The 22,720-nt window shown below is 40.3% G+C and overlaps 1 protein-coding gene and 1 pseudogene across 1 annotated transcript in view; one reads left to right on the forward strand and one right to left on the reverse strand.

Moving 5' to 3' along the window:
- The window catches only part of LOC126078921 (tripartite motif-containing protein 43-like), a 458,981-nt gene that overhangs the window by 144,181 nt on the left and 292,080 nt on the right, over positions 1 to 22,720 (reverse strand). The window lies entirely within an intron of this gene.
- The window catches only part of LOC126078781 (G-patch domain and KOW motifs-containing protein-like), a 32,938-nt pseudogene continuing 26,207 nt past the window's right edge, over positions 15,990 to 22,720 (forward strand).

A 22,720-nucleotide genomic window follows, 5' to 3' on the forward strand; every position in this document is an offset into this window, starting at 1 on the left:
GTGAATACATGGAATATTTACTAGGTTGTCTTCGTCCATGTCTTCTAAGCTACTGTTTTGTCTTCTGCCAATTTGCTATGTTTATTAAACCAAAAATTTGGGGGTTTCTTTTGCTTTTTTTCTTTTCTTCCACTTCATTATTTCTTTAATTTCAACAATAGTAATATCTCCAACCACTTTCCTCAAATGTCCACATTTTCTTTTAAAAAAGGAAGTTTTGGTTTTATACTTAATTGTCTTATATAATATACTGCTGTTACCGTGTGCCATTGAGTCTATTCTGACTCATTGAGACCCTATGAGGCAGAGTAGAACTGCCGATAGTACTTTCAAGGCTGTGATCTTTACAGAAGCAAATTGCCACATCTTTTTCCAGTGGAGCAGCTGGTGAGTGCAAATCTTCATCCTGTTGGTTAGCAGGTCAGAGTTTAACCATTGTGTCACCAGGGCTCCTATACATGTAACATACTAAAACCTACTTACTACTAAGAGTTTCTAGTCTCCTTTATCCTCATAGAGTAACTCTTCACTTTCAAGAATAGCCAATATTATATCATAGGATAAGATGTAACCTTTCTAAAAATTTTACCACCAGGTCCACAAATTGCATACTACCCAGAACCTTGTCTATCTCTATGTGTTCAATTTGCTCTTTTTATCCAAGGTCACACATGCCACTTAGCCAACTTCCATAGGGTCCTTAGAGGCATTGTTCAACAGACAACCCCCTTTCAGTATTCATTCCCTCCATCTTATGTTCAGTTTGTTTCCTTACTTTCCTCTCAACTTTTCAAATATGCTTTATTTACGCCGATTGTCTTCAAACAAATCAAAACATCTAATATTGACCACATGTGTATATTTACTGTGCTTATTTGTGAAACTCTCGATCTTTCATCAGTTCAATGAAATCTCTCTTCCATTCCCAACACTTTACTGAAACCAGACTTTTCATCTCATCAAGATCCTCCTTTGTTGAATCCAAACATTTATTTCCATATTACTAAGGCTTCCCTTACAGTTTACCAACGCTTCCTTGTATAAAACCGATGTAACTAGTCTTTGAACAAATCCTTTGGTGGTTTTCCTCTATCAGTCCACTTTTACCAGCTCCCCTTTCCTAGCCGGACACATCAGCACAGGGAGTCCTCAAGTTATTTTTTTTCTTCCACCTGAAAACTTTTTTCTCTCTAAAAATTCTCATCGTGTGGTATCATCTACTCCAAAACCTAGAATATGCTGATGATAGTGAAATATCCCGGTCCAGACTCAATCATTCTCATCCAATTGCTTACTACATATTTCAACTTGGATAGCTCACAAAATCTTAAAAGCTAACACGTCTCAACCTAAATTTATTATCCCACCAAATCCAACCCAGCTTCACCTCCTCTATTACTAACCTCAGGTTGCCTCAGTTTCAAAGCCAAATATGTCTCTCATTCTTGATTTTACCCTTTTAACATTGTACCTCAAACAGATCACTATTTTCTGGTATTCTCTATCAAGAATCTCTCTTGAATCCTTTCACTTCCCATTGTTGGTGATCAATTTATTTCTGATCTTTTCTATAAGGATTCTTGCAACTACTTCTACTTGCTTTCTTGTCTTACATTTTGAAATTTTCCAACCCTGTCTCTCTAAACTGCAGACTGAATGAACTTTACAAAAAATAATCATGATCATATTTGTTTATTTAAAATCCTTCAGAGGCTTTTATTTGTACTTGGAATATATATGAACTTATTAGTATATGCTAGGTGAACATGCAGTATATGGCATGAACTTATCTTTGTCTCTTAATCTGTGACTCGATTGATCCTCTCTCTTTATACACTCCTGTCATATTAAACTTAAGGCTCCCCAATAAGCAAGCAGTCTGTCTCCTTTTTTTCTGTCTCCTTGAGTCTGGTTCATTCCACGTGCAATTCCATTCACCCGGCATGCTTATGTTACTATATTTCTCATAAATAAGTCACACTCAAATTTCACATCAGAACTCAGGGCCTTTACAATAGAGAAGGAAAGGCAAGTTTGGGGCCAGAAAATACATTTAGTTTGAGACATGTTCAATTTCATTCTCTCTACCAGATAGGTACCTGCCTCTGTTTCTAACCTCTTAGAAGCCAACAGATATTATGATTTTAGCTCAATTTTTTACTGTGTAAATACAATGTGTCCTAAGATGTTTCTGAGGGAAAGAGTCCCTTACTTACCTCCCAAGTTCTGATTTTGTTGGTTTCTCTGTTAAGATTTCTCTGATTTTCTTGTGTCTTTTCCCATACGGCCCTCATTTGTTTGAGGAGCTTTTGCTGCAAAAAAAAACCATGAAGGTGGGCATTAAAGAAGCTAATATTGAAGATATTGGATCCACTGATGGAGAGGGGCAGAAATGTGAAGTAAATGAGCACTGAAGAGCTCAGAGGAGCTCCTGCATTTTCACTGCTTAATTGTCAAATCTTGGAAACTTTTTTCTAACAGTAGAATAAAGATCTTATCGTGTTAAGGGTCTTCTACCACTGAGATATCTGGCCCTCAAATTTTATGTCCCCTGACCAATTTTCCTAACTGAATCTTCTTTCAGATTTAGTTGTCTGATGCTAGTTCTTGCTTCCTTCTCTTGTAGTTTTTAGCTATAAACCAGTGTTTCTAAATGGATTTCATTAGATTAGGCTGTTGGCAATCATGGTTAGAGTTACTAATAACGATAAATGGAATTTAACGATTTGTTCACCTCAGTCTTACAATGGATTATCGTAATTCCAACCACCACCAACATCATCATCATTATTAACACTAGTTGTAAGATGTTAAATGGTAAGAATATAAGCTATATAAGATTGGTGACAATTTTTCTTTCCTGATTTATCCCTAGTGACTAGCATGTAAACCCAAACCAAACCCATTGCCACCGAGTCGATTCCAACTCATAGTGACCCTATAAGACAGAGTGGAATTGCCCCATAGTGTTTCTAAGGAGTGCTTGGTGAATTCCAACTGCCCACCTTTTGGTTAGCAGCCATAGCTCTTAACCACCATGTCACCAGGGTTGGTGACTAGCATATAAAACTCAGTAAATATGTATGTTACATGAATGAATAATAATTATGTTCACTTTCTTCTTCCTAGTCTCTCAGGTATAGGATGCCCCAGGTTCAACCTCCTTTGACATCCATTGCTTACCCGGTATTCCTCAGCAGTCCAATCAATGGAACAGTGTCTGTGAGCCTTGTGCTCCTTAGACTTGCAGCAGAGCAAGCAGAGTATGTCTTTGACAACTTCACAGAAGAAGTTCTTTGTTTTCATGTGTATCCCACACATCTGTTGTGCAGAACTTGGTAAATAGGAGAGTCTTGCTCTTCTGGCGAGGAACACTTGTGTCTTCAAAACTATGTTGGTTTTAAAGTTCATTTCATATGATGATTCCATGCACACGGGGCAGCAAGGAGGATTTGGGGCTTCCTCCCAGCGGATACAGAGACAGGGCCTGCAAAAGCTGTGCCCGCAGCCTATGGTGACTGGATCTATGAAATACCTCATGCAGATGGAGCAGAAGAATTCATTCTGGAGGAAGTTGGAATACTTGTTTCTGAGAAGAGAAAAGAAAAAAAAAAGACAGAAAATTATTTTCTAATGTTTTTTTAAAGAAGTGTGTTGTCAAAATTCTCAACAGTACTCCTGAGCGTGAGATTAGTATTAATATGTTATATAAGGCAGAAAACAGATGCTGGGGAACAGAGATTCTTCATGATCTTCAGCTAAAGCTAATTTTTCAACCATGGTCTTTACCACCATGGTTCCAGATCCCTAGTAAAATTCCATTTTTGTTTATTTATGTCGTCTACTCTAAATGGACATGGGAATCGGTAATTCACTTCCAATTCCCACCAACAGAGAGTGGGTCCTATTTTATGTAACATAATCGTAATGGTCCTTCTGTCAGTGACTGGTTATAAGGGTCATTTCAGTCTGTTTTCCGCAGTATGATATGGAAGGATGACTATTAGGAGAATTCTACAAGAGGTTTCCTTGCTTCTAAAAAGAAACTCTGTCCAGAGACAACTGCCTCTGGACGGTGTTTGTATATGATGCCTGGAACTGACATTTTGTGACACAATGTTCACAAGCCTAGAGTCAAAAGCAAACACCCTGAAGATAACAGAGAATTGAAAGAACCTGGGTCTTTGACAATGTCCTGGAGGCACTAAATAAACCATCTTAGGAGATGACAGTAAATGTAAGGTGACTTATGGAAATAGAAAATTATTTTACAACCACCATAATAATTTATTGGGGCAAGAATCATCGGTTGCTGTGAAAATCATTGGGTGAAAAAGTATTACCTCCAACAACTCCTTGTTAATAAGTACCTCACTTTTAAGCACCATCAAGTAATATATTGAATTCATTTTTTTAAATAAAGAAATACGTGCTTTCTGTTAAAATAATTTATGACTAAAAGTTTTGCTTTAATTGCTGGGCTATCGTCATCTGAGAAATTGAATGGGAAGAGCAGCATATTTCCAGGACTGAACTCTTATTGTTTGGTCCTTGAAGTAAACAATTGCTTTACTGAATAATCATAAACCCAGATTTAATATACCACTTTAAAAAATGGGTAGCAATGTGGTAAGCATAACTGTAGGTATATTTAGAAATTAACATTTGTGAGATAATTTATGAACTTGTGCATTGAGAACCATAAAATCTTAAGTGACATCAGATATAAAGCCATTTACATAAAGCTAGGATGCCTGAAATATGAAAGACGGTTTGAGGGACATGGGAAAAGTTTAAACTAGCTCTCTGTGGAATAGATAAGGCACTGGCCAAGAAGTCATTATTAATGTGGTATTATCTATATTGACAACATTAATGATGATAACTTTAAACGGATAGTAGAAGCCGATATTTATTGTTTATAGGCATTTCTCTGATCCCTTTAATCTGGGTTACCTATTCTAATCCTCCCAATGATACTATTCATTCATTTTCTATCCTTACCAACACTTTATAATGAGAAATCTTGACACAGTGTGAATGAATTACTTGTCTAACATCATACATCAAATTAAATTACTGTTTCAGTATTCAACTGTAGGTCTTATTGAAAGCAAAAAAAAAATTCTAATTTTAGTGTCCAATATTAACATTAAATCAATCAACATTTATTGATATCCACATTTTATAGACAGTATTTTTTTTTTTTAATCTCTTGTGCAGATACAATGGTAAATAAGACAGTATTCTGGTACTCAGTGGCTCACAGTTTTGTGGGTGATAAAAAATAAGTAAAAAAAAAATAAAAAGGAATTGTTGGGTGAATTCAGAGAGCCCTCACATATCTATCACTTGTTTACATTCAACATTGTTAGTTTTCTGCAGTCCTCGATAGTTTCCAAACACTTTATAATCCATGTCTGAAAACTAAAATTCATATCTGAAAACTGAAGAGACATCATTTTAAACATTCTTGAAGTTTTCAAGGATTTCATTTTCCTTGGATCCACAAACAACACCCATCGAAGCAGCGGTCAAGAAATCAAACGATGTATTGCATTGGGCAAATCTGCTGCAAAGACCTCTTTCAAGTATAAAGAGCAAAGAAGATGTCATCTTGAGGACTAAGGTGCGCCTCACCCAAGCTACGGTATTTTCACTCACCTCATATACATGCTAAAACTGAACATTGAATAAGACAGACCAAAGAATCGATGCATTTGAATTGTGGTGTTGGCAAAGAATGTTGAATATACCACGGACTGCCAGAAGAACAAACAAATCTGTTTTGGGAGAAGTACAGTCACAATTTTTCTTGGAAGGAAGGATGTAGAGACTTTGTCTGACGTACTTTGGACATGTTATCAGTAGGGAATTGTTAAGGAGAAGGATGTCATGCTTGTAAAGTAGAGGGTCATCAAAAAAGTAGAAGAGGAGGCGGGGCCAAGATGGCAGACTAGGTAGACGCTACCTCGGGTCCCTCTTGCAAAAAAGACTCGGAAAAACAAGTGAATCGATCACATACATAACAATCTACAAATGCTGAACTACAAACACAGATTTAGAGACGGAGAATGAACAAATATGGGGAAGCAGCGACGGTTTTCAGAGCCTGGAGCTGGCGTCCCAGTCAGGTAACCTTGGCACCGGGCTTAGGTCTGGGTCCAGGGGAGATGAACTTAAAATCTTGTGACGGCGCGAACAAGGGGGGCAGCCCTACCCCCCACACTGACCCTGGGAGGGGGCCCAGCCGGTCCACACGGGCGGCGTGGCGACGCGGCTGGTGGGAGAAGTCCCTGGGAGGCAGTGACTGGTTTTGGAGCCGGGAGTGCAGCGTCCCAGCTGAGGAAACTTGGCGCCGGGCTTTTGACTGGGTGCTGTCACGGCGCAAGTACGGGGCGCAGCCCTATTCCCTTGAACTAACCCCGGGAGGGGGCCCAGCCAGTCCACAGTGGCGGCGTGGTGACACGGCTGGCGGGAGGAGAAGTCCCCAGGAGGCAGCAACTGATTTTGGAGCCGGGAGTGCAGTGTCCCAGCAGGGGAACCTTAACGCGGGGCTGTGGATTGGCTACGGAGGATCTGACCAGGGCTTCAGCGGAACAGACCCTCGGGGGCAATCTCCACACAGCCAGCACACATAGGCGACACGCCCCTCGGGAATCTCAGATAAAATAGTCATTCCAAGCAAGAAAAGCAACTTTGGCTATATTCCGAGGTGCTACTCTCCTATTTCTCTGAACCCTCCCTCACCTTCCCAGATGGCTTCATTAACATTGGAATTTCCTGAGCCAGAGGGAGAATGGCTCCGGATCCGCAGAGGCTTTGCTTTTCCCTTTTTTTTTTTTTTTTTTTGGTCTTTTCTTAACCCATTCTTCCGGCCTGAGAGAAGGAACCACAAAACACCCAGGGACCAGACATCCATCCCTAACTGGACTAAAAACACAGAACCAGCTACAGCCAAGCATATATGATCCAAATCTCGGACTTTCATCCTTACAGGGAACAAGGTGGCGGTTAAAATCCAAAGGCAGTTCTGATAGGGATCTGACTGCATTCTATTTTTAGTGGATTTTCCCAGGTCTGATATCTCTGCTTATTCAACAGAGCCCTAACTGACCCACAACAGGGAACTGAGGGCTGAAGCTCCCCCCCAGACCACCTAGCCCCTTTCCTTAGAGGTCTAAGGAGGGTGACACCTACCCATTAGTAGAGGTACTTGCATTGGGGCCCCAAGGTACAGCTGCAGTGCCCTCCCACCATGGTGCTATAGGAATAGAGACACACCTACCTCACTGACACTTGGGGGAAGCCTGTCAGCATCCTGCCCCCCTGGAGGGTGGACCCCAGCTGCTAATAGAATCTGGTGCACACAACTATCACCCCTACTTCTCGAGGTGGATAGGTGTTAGGGTGCAGCACACACTTGATGACCCAAAATCAGATTCTACTCAAGAATAGTGAGTAGACTCAGGCATATGTATCTGGCAACAGCCCAAACCAGCTGGTAATAAGTCATAAGTAAGTCAAGGGCTACAGCAAACAACACAGCACAATCTAGTAGCCCATCCATGTATACTGAAAGAAAACAAAACAAGATAAGACTCAGTGAGCAATTATAGAATAAACCACTTCTAAAAAAATAAATATATATATATATATATTTTTTATATCTTAGTGATGGCTCGGAGACAGCAATTCATATCAAACCACATAAAGAAGCAGACCATGACAGCTTCTACAACCCCCGAAAGAAAAGAATCAAAATTTTTTTCCAAATGAAGGTACAATCCTGGAATTATCAGATACAGAAAGTAAAAAACTAATTTACAGAATGCTTCAAGACATCAGGGATGACCTCAGAAATGAAATAAGGGAAACTGCAGGAAAAGCCAAGGAACACACTGATAAAACAGTTGAAGAACTCAAAAAGATTATTCAAGAACATAGTGGAAAAATTAATAAGTTGCAAGAATCCATAGAAAGATAGCATGCAGAAATCCAAAAGATTAACAATAAAATTACAGAATTAGACAATGCAATAGGAAGTCAGAGGAGCAGACTCAAGCAATTAGAATGCAGACTGGGAAATCTGGAGGACCAGGGAATTAACACCAACATAGCTGAAAAAAAAATCAGATAAAACAATTTAAAAAAATGAAGAAACCCTAAGAATCATGTGGGACTCTATCAAGAAGGATAACTTGTGTGTGATTGGAGTCCCAGAACGGGAAGGAGGACAGAAAACACAGAGAAAATAGTTGAAGATCTGCTGAAAAAAAACTTCCCTGACATCATGAAGACGAAAGGATACCTATCCAAGATGCTCATCGAACCCCATTTAAGATTGATCCAAAAAGAAAAACACCAAGACATATTATCATCAAACTTGCCAAAACCAAAGATAAACAGAAAATTTTAAAAACAGCCAGGGATAAAAGAAAGGTCTCCTTCAAGGGAGAAACAATAAGAATAAGTTCAGACTACTCAGTAGAAACCATGCAGGCAAGAAGGCGATGGGATGACATATAAAGAGCACTGAAGGAGAAAAACTGCCAGCCAAGGATCATATATCCAGCAAAACTCTCTCTGAAATATGAAGGCGAAATTAAGATATATATAGATAAAAACAAGCTTAGAGAATTTGCAAAAACCAAACCAAAGCTACAAGAAATACTAAAGGAAATTGTTTGGTCAGAAAACCAATAACATCAGATACCAGCACAACACAAGGTCACAAAACAGAACATCCTGATATCAACTCAAATAGGGAAATCACAAAAACAAATTAAGATTAATTAAAAAAAATGCTCATAACAGGGAATCATTGAAGTCAATATGTAAAAGATCACAATAATCAAAAAGAGGGACTAAATAAAGGTGGCATAGAAGTGCCATATGGAGAGGGATACAAGGCAATATAGGACAATACAAGTTAGGTTTTTACTTAGAAAAATAGGGGTAAATATTAAGGTAACCACAAAGAGGTATAACAACTCCATAACTGAAGATAAAAGCCAAGAAAAACGTAACGGCTCAGCAAACATGAAGTCAAACACTACGAAAATGAGGATCTCACAATTTACTAAGAAAAACGTCTCAGCACAAAAAAGTAAGTGTAAAAATGAAATGGTCAACAACACACATGAAAAGGCATCAAAATGACAACACTAAACACTTATTTATCTATAATTACGCTGAATGTAAATGGACTAAATGCACCAATAAAGAGACAGAGAGTCTCAGATTGGATAAAGAAACACGACCCGTCTATATGCTGCCTGCAAGAGACACACCTTAGACTTAGAGACACAAACAAACTAAAGCTCAAAGGATGGAAAAAAATATATCAAGCAAACAATAAGCAAAAAAGAAGAGGAGTAGCAATATTAATTTCTGACAAAATAGACTTTAGACTTAAATCCACCACAAAGGATAAAGAAGGACACTACATAATGATAAAAGGGACAATTGATCAGGAAGACATAACCATATTAAATATTTATGCACCCAATGACAGGGCTGCAAGATACATAAATCAAATTTTAACAGAACTGAAAAGTGAGACAGACACCTCCACAATTATAGTAGGAGACTTCAACACACCACTTTCGGAGAAGGACAGGACATCCAGTAAGAAGCTCAATAGAGACACAGAAGACATAATTACAACAATCAACCAACTTGACCTCATTGACTTATACAGAACTCTCCACCCAACTGCTGCAAAGTATACTTTTTTTTTTCTAGCGCACATGGAACATTCTCTAGAATAGACCACACATTAGGTCATAAAACAAACCTTTGCAGAATCCAAAACATCGAAATATTACAAAGCATCTTCTCAGACCACAAGGCAATAAAAGTAGAAATCAATAACAGAAAAACTAGGGAAAAGAAATCAAATACTTGGAAACTGAACAATACCCTCCTGAAAAAAGACTGGGTTATAGAAGACATCAAGGAGGGAATAAGGAAATTCCTAGAATGCAACGAGAATGAAAATACTTCCTATCAAAAGCTCTGGGACACAGCAAAAGCAGTGCTCAGAGGCCAATTTCTATCGATAAATGCACACATACAAAAAGAAGAAAGAGCCAAAATCAGAGAACTGTCCCTACAACTTGAACAAATAGAAACTGAGCAACAAAAGAATCCATCAGGCACCAGAAGAAAACAAATAATAAAAATTAGAGCTGAACTAAATGAATTAGAGAACAGAAAAACAATTGAAAGCATTAACAAAGCCAAAAGCTGGTTCTTTGAAAAAATTAACAAAATTGATAAACCATTGGCTAGACTGACTAAAGAAAAACAGGAAAGGAAACAAATAACCCGAATAAGAAACGAGAAGGACCACATCACAACAGACCCAGCTGAAATTAAAAGAATCATATCAGATTATTACGAAAAATTGTACTCTAACAAATTTGCAAACCTAGAAGAAATGGATGAATTCCTGGAAAAACACTACCTACCTAAACTAACACATTCAGAGGTAGAACAACTAAATAGACCCATAACAAAAAAAGAGATTGAAACGGTAATCAAAAAACTTCCAACAAAAAAAAGCCCTGGACCGGACGGCTTCACTGCAGAGTTCTACCAAACTTTCAGAGAAGAGTTAACACCACTACTACTAAAAGTATTTCAAAGCATAGAAAATGACGGAATACTACCCAACTCATTCTATGAAGCCACCATCTCCCTGATACCAAAACCAGGTAAAGACATTACAAAAAAAGAAAATTACAGACCTATATCCCTCATGAACATAGATGCAAAAATCCTCAACAAAATTCTAGCCAATAGAATCCAACAACATATCAAGAAAATAATTCACCACGACCAAGTGGGATTTATACCAGGTATGCAAGGCTGGTTTAGTACTGGAAAAACCATTAATGTAATCCACCACATAAATAAAACAAAAGACAAAAACCACATGATCTTATCAATTGATGCAGAAAAGGCATTTGACAAAGTCCAACACCCATTTATGATAAAAACTCTCACCAAAATAGAAATTGAAGGAAAATTCCTCAACATAATAAAGGGCATCTATGCAAAGCCAACAGCCAACATCACTCTAAATGGAGAGAACCTGAAAGCATTTCCCTTGAGAATGGGAACCAGACAAGGATGCCCTTTATCACCGCTCTTATTCAACATTGTGCTAGAAGTCCTAGCCAGAGCAATTAGGGTCGACAAAGAAATAAAGGGCATCCGGATTGGCAAGGAGGAAGTAAAATTATCTCTATTTGCAGATGACATGATCTTATACGCAGAAAACCCTAAGGAATCCTCCAGAAAACTACTGAAACTAATAGAAGAGTTTGGCAGAGTCTCAGGTTACAAGATAAACATACAAAAATCACTTGGATTCCTCTACATCAACAAAAAGAACATCGAAGAGGAAATAACCAAATCAATACCATTCACAGTAGCCCCCAAGAAGATAAAATACTTAGAAATAAATCTTAGCAAGGATGTATAAGACCTATACAAAGAAAACTACAAAGCTCTACTACGAGAAATTCAAAAGGACATACTTAAGTGGAAAAACATACCTTGCTTATGGATAGGAAGACTTAACATAGTAAAAATGTCTATTCTGCCAAAAGCCATCTATACATACAATGCACTACCGATCCAAATTCCAATGTCATTTTTTAAGGTGATAGAGAAACAAATCACCAACTTCATATGGAAGGGAAAGAAGCCTCGGATAAGCAAAGCATTACTGAAAAAGAAGAAGAAAGTGGGAGGCGTCACTCTATCTGATTTCAGAACCTATTATACAGCCACAGTAGTCAAAACAGCCTGGTATTAGTATAACAACAGGCACATAGACAAGTGGAACAGAATTGAGAACCCACATATAAATCCATCACATATGAGCAGCTGATATTTGACAAAGGCCCAGTGTCAGTTAATTGAGGAAAAGATAGTCTTTTTCACAAATGGTGCTGGCATAACTGGATATCCATTTGCAAAAAAATGAAACAGGACCCATACCTCACACCAAGCACAAAAACTAACTCCAAGTGGCTCAAAGACCGAAACATAAAGACTAAAACGGTAAAGATCATGGAAGAAAAAATAGGGACAACCTTAGGAGCCCTAATACAAGGCATAAATAGAATACAAATCATTACCAAAAATGACGAAGAGAAACCCCATAACCGGGAACTCCTAAAAATCAAACATCTATGCTCATCTAAAGACTTCAACAAAAGAGTAAAAAGATCACCTACAGACTGGGAAAGAATTTTCAGCTATGACTTCTTCGACCAGCGCCTGATCTCCAAAATCTATATGATTCTGTCAAAACTCAACCACAAAAAGACAAACAACCCAATCAAGAAGTGGGCAAAGGATATGAACACACACTTCACTAAAGAAGATATTCAGGCAGCTAACAGATACATGAGAAAATGCTCTCGATCATTAGCCATTAGATAAATGCAAATTAAAACCACCATGAGATTCCATCTCACTCCAACAAGGCTGGCATTAATCCAAAAAACACAAAATAATAAATGTTGGAGAGGCTGCGGAGAGATTGGAACTCTTATACACTGCTGGTGGGAATGTAAAATGGTACAACCACTTTGGAAATCTATCTGGTGTTATCGTAAACAGTTAGAAATAAAACTACCATACAACCCAGAAATCCCACTCCTCGGAATATACCCTAGAGAAATAAAAGCCTTCACACGAACAGATATATGCACACCCATGTTTATTGCAGCTCTGTTTACAATAGCAAAAAGCTGGAAGCAACCAAGGTGTCCATCAACGGATGAATGGGTAAATAAATTGTGGTATATTCACACAATGGAATACTACGCACGATAAAGAACAGTCATGAACCTGTGAAACATTTCATAACATGGAGGAACCTGGAAGGCATTATGCTGAGCGAAATTAGTCAGAGGCAAAAGGACAAATATTGTATAAGAGCACTATTATAAGATCTTGAGAAATAGTACAAACTGAGAAGAACACATACTTTTGTGGTTACGAGAGGGGGAGGGAGGGAGGGTGGGAGGGGTTTTTTACTGATTAATTAGTAGATAAGAACTGGTTTAGGTGAAGGGAAGGACAATACTCAATACATGGAAGAGCAGCTCAACTGGACTGGACCAAAAGCAAAGAAGTTTCCGGGATAAACTGAATGCTTCGAAGGTCAACAAAGCAATGGCGGGGGTTTGGGGACCATGGTTTAAGGGGACTTCTAAGTCAATTGGCAAAATCATTCTATTATGAAAACATTCTGCATCCCACTTTGAAATGTGGCGTCTGGGGTCTTAAATGCTAACAAGCGGCCATCTAAGATGCATCAATTGGTCTCAACCCACCTGGAGCAAAGGAGAATGAAGGACACCAAGGTCACACGACAACTAAGAGCCCAAGAGACAGAAAGGGCCACATGAACCAGAGACCTACATCATCCTGAGACCAGAAGAACTAGTTGGTGCCCGGCCACAATCGATGACTGCCCTCACAGGGAGCACAACAGAGAACCCCTGAGGGAGCAGGAGATCAGTGGGATGCAAACCCCAAATTCTCATAAAAAGATCATACTTAATGGTCTGACTGAGACTAGAGGAATCCCAGCGGTCATAGTCCCCAAACCTTCTGTTGGCACAGGACAGGAACCATCCCCGAAGACAACTCATCAGACATGAAAGGGACTGGACAGTGGGTAGGAGAGAGATGCTGATGAAGAGTGAGCTAATTGTATCATGTGGACACTTGAGACTGTGTTGGCATCTCCTGTCTGGAGGGGGGATGGGAGGATAGAGAGAGTTGGAAGTGGGCAAAATTGTCACGAAAGGAGAGACTGCAAGGGCTGACTCATTAGGGGGAGAGCAAGTGGAAGTAGGGAGTAAGATGTATATAAACTTATATGTGACATTCTGACTTGATTTGTAAACGTTCACTTGAAGCTCAATAAAAGTTAATTAAAAAAAAAGTAGAAGAGCCTCAGTGAGGTGGACTGACACAGTGGCTGCAGCCATAGGCTCACACATAGCAAGGATTGTGAGAATGGTACAAGACTGTGCACTGTTTCATTCTGCTATACACAGGGTTACTATGAGGCGGCCCCAACTCAAAGGCACCTCACAACAACAACAATCTTACAATGAGTATTTCTTAATTCAACACATCACATAGACCAACAATATATATAGTCCTGTTATACAAACAAATACACAAAGGGCCCTGATGGTGCTCAGCTGCTAACTGAAAGATTGGACATTTGATCCCTCCCAGTGACACCTTGGGAGAAAAGCCTGGTGATCTGCTCCCATAACAATTACAGAGAGGAAAATCCTATAGGGCAGTTCTACTCTGTCCTCTAGGGTTGATATGAGTCAAAATTGACTCCACAGCACCAAACAACATCAACAACACAAGGATTTCACCAGCTAAAACATTGCAAGCTACCTGGAGATAATTATCTAGTAACACTCACAATATACACAGACAATCAAGTAATATATAAACTAATAGAGCAAAAATAATTTATCTTATTATTTCATAAAATATATAGGAAGAAGAGACTGCATGTCTTTGGGTAGTACAAATGGTTAACTTGCTCGACTGTTAAACCGCTAACTGAAAGGTTGGAAGTTCAAGTTCATCCAAGCATCCCTCAGAAGAAAGGCTTGGAAATCTGCTTCCCAAAAGTTTCAGCCATTGAAAACCCTATGGGGCACAATTCTACTCTGACACACATGAGATCACCATGAGTAGGAATTGACTTGATGGCAGTTGGTAAGTTTAAAGTAATGAAATCATTTCTAGCTACTAAATTCTTAGATTGGCAGACAGGCAGATGAATTAAAATTCCTATTTTTGAAGAGAAAATAGGAGAAGTTGAATTTGTGGAAACTGTTTAGTCACCTGTCTGCACTGGTAATGGGTTTTCCCATTATCATTCAATGAATTGTTGCTGTTAGGTGCCGTCAAGTTCAAAAGTCCAGCTAAATTCACTTCAGGGATTAGGTGGTCATCTATGGTAGCAGTCAATTTCAGAAGTCTCCACGGCCGAGGCAACTCAAAACACAGTGGATCTGAAGAAGAATGAGCTTGTCTCCTTGGGTGATGTTTTATAGACCCTCTGAAGGCCACACCCATTTTCTCAAACTGATTGTGTTTATCAAGCTTTCAGAAAGGGATCGGTGTAGATGATTAGATTTTGTTTTGCGTAATAGAGAAACACTCTGATGCCAATGATTGAATTAACTGCTTTTCAATCTGCTTAAACAAACTGCCACACTCAATGTCTAGTAGGAAGTCATGCCTTGAGTCAACCTATGAAAGTCATGAGTTTGTTATTTTTTAAATAAATGAACCCCAAAACATTGACTTCAACTCTCTGAATCTACATCCATTCTTTTCTTGATATTTCTTCAGAAAATTTATACAAATTGGCAGTTGAATGCTTGCATGAGGGTGAACAATGCATTATCTTCCCATCATCATAGGTATATTGTTGTGGTACCGGGAGTAGGGTGCTGCTCTAACAGATACCTAAAATGTGGAAGTGGTTTTGAAACTGAATGGTTAGAGGGCTCAGAAGAAAGTGAGGAAAACGGCTTACACTGGAGATAGGGCAGATGGTGAGGAGCGGCAACAAAGAACTGGCCAGCAACAGAACCAGGAGACCAATGCCAGACAGTTCTGGAGCCAACCCACAGAATGAGAGAGCTGAGAGCCTTTGTAGAGCAGGCTTCCTGGCAAAGTGGGGTGCCTCTGGGCACTGATTGGTGGAGCTAGGCTTGCCAACCCACAGAGCATGAGAGTTGAGTGCCTTCTGGCTGAAGTTTACTGGCAGAGTGGGATGCCTCCAGGCACTTATCAGTGGAGCTACAGTGTTTTTGTACACTTGCCCCAGTAGGGCAGATGTGAGTGAGGCCCGAGGTGGGAGAGGCCAAGGAACCACGCAAACAGGGCACCTGCAGGGGAATCGGAGCAAGATGTTGGACAATGTTGCTGAAGAGAAGGTTTTGAAGCCAGTGGCAGTCTCTACTGCCCCAATTTCTTTCCCCTTCAGTCACATCTCCACCCAGAGGTGGGTGGTGGACCTTAGAGACAGTGTGAGGGCCACCCTGGAGGAGAAATTTTTCTTCAAGACTGTGAAAGGGAGGAAGCTGAAGAGTGCGAAGCCCTCAGAAGCCCCCAGGGAATTTGTCATCATCTTGATCCAGAATGGACATTGCAGGCAGCAACTGACCCAGCCACCTGGAGCATCCAGAGATGCTGAGGCCTTGGTGGTTGGGGTGGTAATGTCCCAGGCCATGAAGAAGCTCATTGAGGAATCTGAGAAAACTCTGGAGGAGACAGAGAATGAGGGTGTCAACTCCAGGCTCACTGTCTCCATGATCCAGAAAGGATGCATCCTCAAAGAGAAGGGGCAGACAGTGAGGAGGCAGATTACGAGACAGTGCCTGTGGAGGCTTATGGGCTAGCCATGCTGCGGGGCATGGACCGGAAACCTAGTGAGGCCATCTGCCATACTTTCAAGCAAGTGGTGAAGCCTTGTGTCAACTCAGAGAGGCCCAAGGCCCTAGGCTGGATGACTCAGATGGAGACTGACCTCTGTGGCCCATTCCAATCTCCCAGTCTGTTCCCAGTTTTGTACAGTATAAAAAACTTGTTTTCAGTAAGATTGGAATATTATTTTTGAATCTACCTCTTGCAAGTGCAGTAGTGATATAGGAACAAGGACAAAGATAAATGGGCCAGAAACTATGCTAGAAACAAACCCAAATTCACGAAAATCATTTCAAATTAAAAAAAAAAATTAACTTTTCAGCAAATGAACTCCCACATACCAGCTTTATAAATTTTTTTTGTTTTTTTAACTAAGGACTTTTATTTTTAACAGTTTAAAAAGGTAGAAAAGATGAATCAGTAGTTTATGATTCTAGCAAATGTCTTGGAAAATTTGGAAATGGTTTGCCTGAGGTTGGCTTTAGGAACAGTTGTATTTTAGTTATTGATTTTATTTTTTCATTTCAATGCAAGAATTTTATGTAAGGCCAGCTTTGACCACCACTACAGAATGGAGATTTCTTTTGCCCTGCAGACTCCAGATCAAGCCTCCAAGGGCACAAGAACTAGAGCAGGGCCCGGATTCTCTGTCTGGCACTCCCCATCCCAACTCAGGAGAAAGAGGAACGAAAGGCTGAGAAGCCCCAACTCAGGGACCTCCTGAACAGGGAAGAGAAAGAGTTGTGTTCAGGTAAATTGGATTTTATTTCTACTTGAGAAGGTGATAATGACAGGCTTATGTCTCCAATCCATTTAGTCCACTATCGATGGGGTGAATTGAGATACAACCTTGGACCCTTGAGAAACCCTCCTTCTTTTACTATTGAACCCGGATACCCTTTGTGGGGTTCGGGAAAGCCAAGCTGTGGATCTGGAGAAGCAGCTCAGAGCTCTGCACAAGAGTGCTTAAAGCATCTCCTCGTGGACACAGAGATTCTGGGCCCACAACAGCCTGAGCCAGATGAGAGATGGAGAGAGGCTCTGAGGAGCACAAGTTACTGTCAGGAAGAGAGAGGGAAGGACAGAGCCCCAGTTTCCCCGATGCCCCTTTCATATGTTCAGGAAGCTCTGTGAGCACCCAGAAGGACACCAACCCTTTGCTTTAGTCCTCTGAAATCTTGGATTTTCCCTGAATTGAGCCTTCCGGGAATAGGACAAAAAGCGAGGTCCAGCTCTGGGGACAGAGGGCAGAAACTCAGCAGGGAGAGTGTATCTGCATTAAGGGGACCAGCTAGGCACATGTCTGGCTGCATAGGGGGTGGGGGTAGGAGGGTGGGAAGTGATGTTTTGGGACCTGCAAGCCCCAGGGATCTCCTGATCCTCCAGCACCAGTGGATAGAACCAGTCAGATGGGGGAGGGATGATCTGAGGGAAGTCTGGGAGGAGGGAAATGCATGACTGAAAATCACAGGGAAAAGGGGGCTACTTCTCGAGACCGCTAGACAGAAGAAACTCTCTTTGCTCCAGAAACAAGCAATGGCTCCACCAGTAAGATGAGGTTCCCCTTGCTCTGAGGCACCAGCTCCCTGTACTCTCCTTTGAAATACCTTCCTGTTGCTGTTTTTAGGTGCCCTTGAGTAAGCTCCTACTCACAGGGGCCCTATGCACAACAGAACAAAACCCTGCCCAATAATGTACTGTCCTCATCATTTTTGCTATGTTTGAGCGCATTGTTGCAGCTGCTGTGGCAGCCCATTTTGTTGATGGCCCGCATCTTCAGGCTTTCTCAAATTCCTGTGCAATGGAGAAAACTTGTTTATGGTTCTTTAACGATGGGGATTCATCTGATTTCTGATAACTATATTAAGACATCATTTTTCTTATTTTAAACCTTATCAAAGTTCACATTATTTATCGCACTTTCTTTTGTATTGAAGGGATTTTGCCAGGTTGGGAGGGGAGCAACATAAGCCTCAGAGGATGGAGATCAAGGAAGCTTGATCCTGCCCAGTCATCCCTCTCTGCAGCTCATAGTCAAGAAGAATCAGTGAGTCTCGATTTGTTTGTTGTTGTTTGCTGTGCCACGGATTGATTTTGTATGCCCGTTCTTGTCCTGGCTTTGTAACTCCCGCTAAGTGATTCGGGGGGACTGTGCAAATGAGGATCTCAGAACTACCGTGAAAGGACAGCCAGGAGTGGGGCAAGTCCTTTGGACCAGGAACCCCTGTGCTGAGACCCTCCCAGATCCAGGAGACACAGAGAATGCTTTTGCAGTGAAACGGCAAGACAGCGAGAAGCCCCAGCAGAAAAATATCGGCAGTACAGGCAGAAGAACCAAGAGACTGGCAGGAGATCTGCAGGAGAAATTCATATACATATAATATGATATACGTATACATATGATATATACTAGGAAATGCTAGTATATGTATAAAAAATATACTCTACATGTAGTATATATATACACACATATGTATGTACCTATATGTGTGTATATATACTATATGTAGAGTATATACACTATAAGTATGCTGAAGGTGAGATTCAGCTTCATCTGGAGCAGCAGAAAGTACATGGGATTTCTGCCCAGAATAAATGCAGACATTGCCTGGAAAACTAGTGCCCCAAATTAGAGGGCACTGATTATATGGAGAAGAATATGCAAAAGAAATAAGTAAGTACTAATTTTTAATTTTTGAATTCAGAAATAAAAATGTCTTTGAAAGCTTTGAGTTAAATATACAGACATAAATACTGCAGCCCACATGACTCTGACAACTACTAGGATTGGAAATGACCAACTCCTTCCCTCAAGAAGTGGGTAAGAGAGATCCTAGGAGCTGGATAGTCTCCTTCATGGCACCTATCAAATATTTCTCAACCCAATTCCAGTGCAGGAATTCACAGAGCTCAACAGAGAAGGTAAAGGTCCACCTTGGACTATTTCAGCACCTCCTCAACCAGGTTCTTATACTGGTCCTTCAGGGTCTGTGGGATGTGCTGCCAGCATCTACCAATCTCTACCCTGCGCTCTCTCGTGGGCACATGCTGCAGCTCCCTACTCAACCACAAATCCTGGTAGAACTTGTGGTATCCATCCATGGGGGGTGCTTTTTGTGCTCTCTGTGGAATTTCAACTCCTTCTGAAGTGACCAGTCTCCAGAGAAGACCTCATTTTGTTCACATTTCTCTGAGAACATTTTTGGGTTTGAGTCTGGCAGATCTTGGGGACATCGGATTTCTTGCAGTTCTGGATGAGATCAGGGCAGTCTTTCTGATATTGAGCCAGTTTTTCTTCAAATTCCTTTCTCTCCTTCTGGAAATCTTGAGTATATTTTAGTTTCATCTTCTCTGGGAGCTTTTTAAATTCCTGGGATGGAATCTTGGCCAGCTCCTGGTTGCTCAGCTCAGGGTGCAATTGGGAGTACTGGGATCACTTCTCCTTGGGGGAAGTCCAGATGTTTCTTATATTTTTTTCATTTTGGAGAGATTTTTAACATGTTCCTCAGCTTCCAGGACTAATTCTTTCAAAGTACTAGACTTCCTTAAATTATAAGAAATCTCCAACCCTGTGTTTTTGTACATTTCTCCAGAAAAAAACTCTGAAAGCTACCATTTTCCCAGTTCATATGTGACTGAGTTGTTTTGAACTTTTGCTTATCTTTAGGAGGGAGGTTATTCTCCACACTTTCCGGTAACATTAGGGCATCTTCTTCAGACCGGTGATCTTGGCCTTTAGGTAGGCAATGACATTTTTAAGTCTTTGGGCCACTTTCATGATCCTAGATATCCAGAAACCTCAATAGGAGCTCAACCTTCTTCACTTTCAAGATTCAGCAAGTGAATTATTTCTTGAAGTCCTACAGTGTTTGTGATACTATCATTAGGAAGAGAAAGAGAAAAAAAAATTATTCTCTTCCTGGAATGAATGAGAAAAACTCACCCTACTTGAGATATATTCCTTGTGTGATTTAATTTAACCTTACCGAGAAAACTGAGTGCCGTCGAGTCGATAATTTAGCCTTAGCAATGTAAATAACAATCTGCCCAATCTCTGAGTTTAAATTTACACTTAGTTTTCAGATGCTTCATCTGCACTTATCCTCTTATCCCAGCCGACCTTCTATCCAGTCTCACCAGAACTACCTTAATTAGAAGCAAGAAAAAAAGATTGGCCACTTATTCAAGAGGCTTGGGATAAGGGGAATTTTCAGGGGAAGGAATAAAAACATTAAAATAAGAGAAATAGCTAAAAGGGAAGTGACTTTCAGTCCATAGTGCCCTGAGGGTGGCCAGCTTCTATTTGGAGCCAGGTAGCCCTCCCTCTCCTCCCAGAAAATGCATGCTCTTGTAAAATTTTTTTATGAGTTGCATATCAAAACCTGAGCCTAAATTAAATGACTGATTTATGGATTCTTTTGGACCCTGCGCTTGGGAATAAATGCTTTCTGAGGAACCAAACTGATTCTTCCTTCAAATGCAAAGGATTCAATGAGAATTATGTAACATTTAAAATCTTTCTCTGGTTAACTGTTACTCATCTTTAAGCCTCAGCCAAAGTTTTACATCCTTTACAAAATCCCATCAAAATACCTGACAGTTACTGGAGAGTAAACAAATGTCAGATCTGATTCCTCCTATTTTTCCTCATCTCAGTGTATCCAACCAGTTACCAAAATAGAATTGAGAGAGTAGAATAACAATTAAGAGGTTGTAAAAATAGATGTTATCTGTCAGAAAAGTGGGAAATACCCTATAAAAAGAAAGTTTAAGAGATTTTAGTGAAGGAGGTCCACACAAGGTTGTGTGAAAGGTGAAGGGAACCAACGATGGGATAAAGCCCTCGAAGTCTTGCAACAGGAGCACATTTCAATTTTATTTTTGGTTTACACAAGCATTACATGTAAATCACCAACATTTTGTAACACACAGAAAAGCAAAAGAATAACATGAACTCACTTTAATCCCATATTTCCTAAAGAACCTGTATGAATATTTTGGAATGATATGTTATTTTATTATTAAATATATATCGCTTACTTCAGAACAGAAAGGATGGTACTAGGAAAGTTGGTTAAGAAATAAAAAGAAATCCTTTTGGGTGTTTCTAAAAACTGTGGGCCCCCGATGAGTGAGTAGTTGTGCTTTGGAATCTAAGATCACTTTTAAAAGCAGAAGCGTAAAGCCTTACTTGTGGTGTTGTTTAATATTTTCCCCGTAGAATCCTTCAGGATTGCAGCTCGAGCCTTGAATTGTTTCTTCATTTTTTTCAGCTTGAGAAATGCTGAGTGTGTTCTTCCCTTTTGGTTTTCTATCTCCGGGTCTTTGCACATGTCATCATATTTCTTTACTTTGTCTTCTTAAGCCTAACAATAACAACAAAGCCTTACTAGCATCATACTCGAAATATCTGTACATGTATCACGGACGTTTTCAAAAAATCAAACCCTGTTTGCCATCAAGTTGATTCTGACTCATTGTGGCCCTATAGGACAGAGGAGAATTGTCCCATATTGTTTCCTAAGCTGTATTCTTTATGGGAAATGATCAGCACATCCTTCTCCTGTGGTGTGGCCAAATGGCTGGTGGGTCCACACTGAAGGCCTTTTGGTTAGGAGCCTAGTACTTAGCCACTGACCCACCAGGGCTCCTATGCAAGGTTTAGAGGCCAGGTGGTTCCTTGTCCTTCTAAAATCTCTGCATCCTGAGCACTAAAACCTTTGGTGAGACGTACATTAGGAGAGGAAAGCATATGGTTTAATCATCAAATTTTAGCAAAATTGGAATATGAGTTATTTATTCTTCAAATATTCTTTCTTTGTCATTTTTTCCATCATTTTGGTTTTGTTATGATGAAAGTTATAAACTAAGCCATAAAAAGAGAGAAAAGTGATCTTTAAAGATGCTGGCCTGGGAATGGCAATATCATTGGCATAGAGCTGGCATGATTGGCCCTGTGAAAAAACACACCAGGGAGCAAATCCTGGGTGGCCACTGATTTAGGGAGGGAATTTTGGGGTCTGGGCCACCAGGAGGCCCTCTAGGATGCAAGAAGCCCTGTAGACCTCTCTGTCTGTGTGGTTGGGCTTAGCTCCACAGAGGGGCAGAGAGAAGAGTTCTACTTCCTTTCTTCCAGAGCACAGGAACTCTTCCCTGGGCAGCCATTGCTTGTTTCTGAAGCTAACAGGGGAGCATGTTCTGTCCAGCAGTCACA

Source organism: Elephas maximus, chromosome 7 (assembly GCF_024166365.1).
Source record: "Elephas maximus indicus isolate mEleMax1 chromosome 7, mEleMax1 primary haplotype, whole genome shotgun sequence".
NCBI lineage: Eukaryota > Metazoa > Chordata > Mammalia > Proboscidea > Elephantidae > Elephas > Elephas maximus.